The sequence below is a fragment of the Conger conger genome, chromosome 1, assembly GCF_963514075.1.
Source record: "Conger conger chromosome 1, fConCon1.1, whole genome shotgun sequence".
Taxonomy (NCBI): Eukaryota; Metazoa; Chordata; class Actinopteri; order Anguilliformes; family Congridae; genus Conger; species Conger conger.
The window spans coordinates 79,866,842-79,872,390 of NC_083760.1; the positions used below are offsets into that span (position 1 = coordinate 79,866,842).

The 5,549-nt window shown below is 49.6% G+C and overlaps 1 pseudogene; it reads left to right on the forward strand.

Moving 5' to 3' along the window:
* LOC133134906 (zinc finger protein 574-like) overlaps positions 1 to 5,549 on the forward strand; it is a 22,359-nt pseudogene extending 16,810 nt beyond the window's left edge.

The following is a 5,549-nucleotide window of genomic DNA, read 5'->3' on the forward strand; positions in this document are numbered from 1 at the left end:
CCGCTGCGACCACTGCGGCAAGGGCTTCGCCTACGCCTCCACCTTCAACATGCACATGAGGATCCACACCGGGGAGAGGCCCTACGAGGTGCGGTCGGGAGAATTGTTTGTTTTTTTGTTTTTTGACCGTGTTTGCACCTGACCCGGTCTCCCTGGGAAGGGTCTGTGAGCTCCGCCATGCGTGTGTGAAATATTAGCAGAAAAGTTGGAAAACTGGTGATGTCTAGCACATTTTTCTGATGAGATAATGGCACAAAGTTCAGTCTAATTTGTTGCTCACACCCCATTACTGGTATTGCATTGCATTCATTTAATAGATGGTCTTAGTCAGGGGAGCTTGCACTGCATTAGGGTGAAAGTATGTACAACATCGCTAATTAATCCTAGCATAATGCAAAAAGAAATAATGCAAAATATAATGCAAATAAAATGCATAATAATAATTCACAAAACAAATCATCGGCAACATCCGTATAAAACCACTAAGCATGCTGGGATCTAAATGCTAAATTATTTACATGAGGACGGAGTGCTTCGGGGTGGGAATATGAATGTGCAAGTTTTTGGAATTGGGAGATGCAGTCTGAAGAGGTGGGTCTTGTGTGAGAGTCAGATGATGACCAGTGATTCTGCCAATGGCATTAGCATTAGCATTGGATAGGGTCATTGTAATTGGGCTTAGCGTTAGCATTGGATAGGGTCATTGGTATTGGGCTTAGCATTAGCATTGGATAGGGTCATTGGTATTGGGCTTAGCATTAGCATTGGATAGGGTCATTGTAATTGGGCTTAGCATTAGCATTGGATAGGGTCATTGGTATTGGGCTTAGCATTAGCATTGGATAGGGTCATTGGTATTGGGCTTAGCATTAGCATTGGATAGGATCATTGGTATTGGACTTAGCATTAGCATAGCTGTATAGGGTCATTGAGCTTGGTCTTATTGTGAGCATCATCATAGCTGTGAGTAAACCACACAGCGAACCACACAGGATGTTCAGCAGATGAGCCTTTTTGTACCGGGGAAAGAGCTTGAGCCTCGACTCGTAGGCAGCTGTGAAATTGCAGCGGTATGGTTTTGTAGTTTGGCGGTGCGCTTCCTCGCTGTAACCTTGAGTCATGACTGAGGCAGCGGCTGCACCTCTGCACCGGCAGCGCTCAGAGCTGCGACGGCCTCGGTCAGCGCGGAACAGAGCCTCCTGCAGTCCTGGGGCAGCGCCACGCACAGACGGCGTGGTGAATCATGGGAAGTGTGTGTGTGCGTGTGCGTGCGGTGACGTGTGTGCGTACGTGTGTGTGTGTGTGTGCGTGCGTGCGTGCGTGCGTGCGTGTGCGTGCGGTGACGTGTGTGTATGTGCGTGTGTGTGTGTGTGTGCGTGCGGTGACTTGTGTGTGTGTGCGGTGACGTGTGTGCGTGCGTGTGTGCGTGCGTGTGTATGTGCGTGTGTGTGTGTGCGTGCGGTGACTTGTGTGCGTGTGTGTGTGCGTGTGTGTGTGTGCGGTGACGTGTGTGCGTGCGTGTGTATGTCCGTGTGTGTGTGTGCGTGCGGTGACTTGTGTGCGTGTGTATGTGCGTGTGTGTGTGTGTGTGTGTGTGTGCGGTGACGTATGTGTGTATGTGTGTGTGTGTGTGTGTCTGTGTGCGCGCGCGCACGTGCTCTCGTCCTCCCACTCCGGATGTGTTTATGCGGACTTCAGCCTCGCTGGCTTACTCACTGTTAAACGCACACGTCCTCTGCTCTATTCTTGTGCATCGCTTTGTGGGCACTTAACATCGCTATGCTAGCCCAGTTAGCCTAAATGAAGTGGATATAGAGGGATGTGGCCTATATATGAACACTTGCTGGTCTGGGTGTGTTGTTGGCCAGATCAGACACCACCGCACATATTACCCGGGTGGGGTAATTTAACATCCGCTAAACAAATGCAGTGTAGTGTTATGTTATGCTAATGTTATGCAGACTCCTTTTCAGGCTGCACCTTTCCCTCTCTACTTCACTGTATTACTAGTATGAGCCATGTATGTATGCTATATGTAATGATTGCACCTGCGTTTAATTATTTTACTTGGTTTTCTAGTTGCGAAAACTCTGCTATTGCTACTTGGTCACTTATCTGATACAACGGTTGTACGAGGGTTCAAGTTTTTATATATGTGACTTGGTACTGTACTTCTAGGGTTTTCAATGCACTTGTCCCTGGATAAGAGTGTCTGCCAAATTACTGTAATGTAATGTAACTCTTAATTCTTAATCCTTATTTTTAATTGTTCTTTTTTCTCCCCCCTGCTGCTGTATCCTCTTGTCCTCTTCTGTCTCTTGCTCCCCCCCCCTCTCTCTCCCTCTCTCTCCCCCCTCTCCCTCTATCTCCCCCCTCTCTCTCCCTCCCTTTCCCCTCTCTCTCTCTCTCCCTCTCTCTCTCTCTCTCTCTCCCTCTCCCCCTCTCTCTCTCCCTCCCCCCTCTCTCTCTCTCCCTCACCCCTCTCTCTCTCTCCCTCACCCCTCTCTCTCTCCCTCTCCCCCTCTCTCTCTCTCCCTCCCTTTCCTCCCCCTCTCTCTCTCTCCCTCCCTTTCCCCCCCCTCTCTCTCTCCCCCCTCTCTCTCCCTCCCTTCCCCCCCTCTCTCTCTCTCTCTCTTTCCCCCCTCTCTCTCTCTTTCTCTCTCTCCCTCCTCTCTCTCCCTCCACCCCTCTCTCTCCCTCTCTCTCTCTCCCTCCCTCCCTCCCTCTCCCTGCGGGGGCGCAGTGCTCCCACTGCGGGAAGCGCTTCCGGCAGCTCCCCCACCTGCAGGACCACGAGCGGATCCACAGCGGGGCGCGGCCGTTCTGCTGCTGGCTGTGCGGGAAGAGCTTCTCGGTGGCGGCGCGGCTGACGGAGCACGCGCGCACGCACAGCGGGGAGAAGCCCTACGCCTGCGACCGCTGCCCGCGCGCCTTCCGCTCGCGCTCCAACCTGGACAAGCACGCGCGCGCCCACGGGGACCCGCCCGCCCCCCCCGCCGCCCCCGAGGGCGAGGCCGCCGTCCGCACCATCCTGCTGGTGCAGGACCCCGGCTCGTCCGGCACCACCGCCATCTACCACACCGACCCCTCCTCCCTGCTGCTGCTGCACCCCTCCGTCACCATGGTCACCGAGCAGGACATCCAGCAGACCATCGAGGTCATGCTGGACTAGGCCCGGGGAGGGAGACGGAGAGAGGGAGCGCACGAGGAGACTGGTGGAGGAATGTAATGAAGGGGGATGAAGAGGAGGGAGGGAGGGAGGGAGGGGGTGGGTCTGCGGATGAGGAATGAAAACCAACAAAGAAGGTTTAGCGGGAGGACATTTCCTGTGAAAGGATGAAAGTCGCCTGTATTATATACAGGCGCGCGGAATATATGTATATAGTCGGGGCATCGGCGGTTTGCGTTGTGTACGGTTTGTACGAATTGTGTTGCCGGTCTTTTAATAAAATGTCTCCGCTTTCAGTTGCACCTGCGGCCGTTTCTTTGGCGGGGGCGCGCGGCGTGGGAGTGGCGCCGGCGGCCTGTCTCTCGCGTCGTGTTCCGCGGTCGCATCGACGCGACACGGACCTGCCACAGCGCTTTACTGACAGAACAGACGTCCCGAGTCAACGACGCAGCCTCCCTCTCAGGCTTTTAGTCAGAGGTCATCCGAGTGCTCTGAGGAAAAAAAGTTTGCCCCCTTCCTGATTTCCTCCCACTTTGTTACTTTGTCCATTCGGTTTCATGTCTCTAGACAAAATGTAATATTAGGCTACGCATTCTTTTAAATGATTTAATTGAATGTAAAAACGTTATCAAACACCCGTATCGCCCATCTGCAAAAGTAATTGCCTGCAATTACCTAGTTATTACCTAGTAACTTAACTGGTTGCACCTCCTTTAGCAGCAATGACTGCGACAAAACACTTATAATTTATACCTACCTATAATTAGTCTTTCACATCACTGGAGGAATTTTAGTCAACACTTTGAACTGCTTTAATTCAGACAAATTGGTAGGTGTTCAAGCATGAACCGCTCATTTCAGGTCCTGCCACTGCGTCTCTATTTGGTACAAGTCAGGGCTTTGACTATAGACTACTCCTAAACTTTAATTTTGTTACTTTTCTGCCTTTTGGATGTGGACTTGCTTGTCTGTTTTGGATCTTTGTCTTGCTGCCTAACCCAGTTGTGCCTCAGCTTCAGCTTCCTGACCGATAACCCGACATTGTCCCTGAGTGCCGTCTGGTCCTGAGACAACACCGCGTGCTCACGCCCTCACACCACCACCACCATGTTTCACTTGTTGGTGTGATCTCGCTGGGGAAGTGCTGAATTTGCTTTACACCAGATATAATGGCACCCATGTCACCCAATAACTTCCACTTTTGACTCCCCTGTCCATAGAACATTGTTTATGCTTGGGGGGGGGGGGGGGGGGAACCCAGGTGCTTTTTTGCAAATGTGAGATGTACCCTGATGTTTCTCTTGGTTAGCAGTGGTTTCCACCTGAATCCTGTTTTGGCCACGTCTCTTTCTTATTGTGGAGTCGTGAGCCTTTTCACTGTGGTTCAGTGGAGTCCCAGAGCCTTAGAAATGGCTTTGTAACCCATTTACACACCGAGTTCTTTCTTATCTCTTCTGGATTTTCCTTTGATCATTTTGTAGTATACTTGTAGAAACTTTGAGGTGACTACTTTGCTCTGATGGTAAGGCTCAGTATGAGTGATGATTATATTCTACAGCGCTGGCTACAATCTAGCCTGGCTGTCTTCAACTAAATTTAATGATCAATTAAATTTGGATAATTTGTTGTTTAACTAAGGGGGCTATTGCCTTTTCACTATTGGGTGATATGGGTGTTTAACTTTTCTCATTAAGTAAAATATGTTTTTGTTTACTCCGGTTCCCTTTGTCCAATATTACATTTTGTCTAAAGACATGAAACCATTCAGTATGACAAATCTAATTAGGAAGGAGAAAAATACTTTTTTGCAGCACTGTACATGGTGCAGTGCATATGTATTTGGACAGTGAACCCATTTTTAACGTGCTCTGTCCGCCAGTGCATTGAAGCTTAAATGACATTATGAATGTGAGGTTAAACTGCGGACTATCGGCTTTAGTTTGACGGTATTTTCATCCATATCGGGTGATCTGTGCAAGAATTGCCACCCTTTTTTTTTTTTTTTGTGCAAACAATTTTTCTGCAAATGTCAGAATTAATTCTGCTACGGCTATCAGCACATAGTCACACAATGTACAACTTACTGTGGCAGCTATACATGCCCAGGCCATAACACAACCTCCACCATGTTTCTCAGATGAGGGGGGTGCTTTTGATCATGAGCTCCTCTTTCCATCACCTTGGCACAGGGTACTTATCTTACCTCATACTTCTCTCAACTGTCTAAAAATCTGTCTAACTGGAGGCACCAGTGGTCAGCATCTTGTGATGAACCACATGAGGTCTTCTCATTATTGTAGTCTTTGACACATTGTCTACATTCTGGGGTTGAAAGGGGGTTTGGTCTCCAAATAAAAGTTTTGCTTGGTTATCCACTACA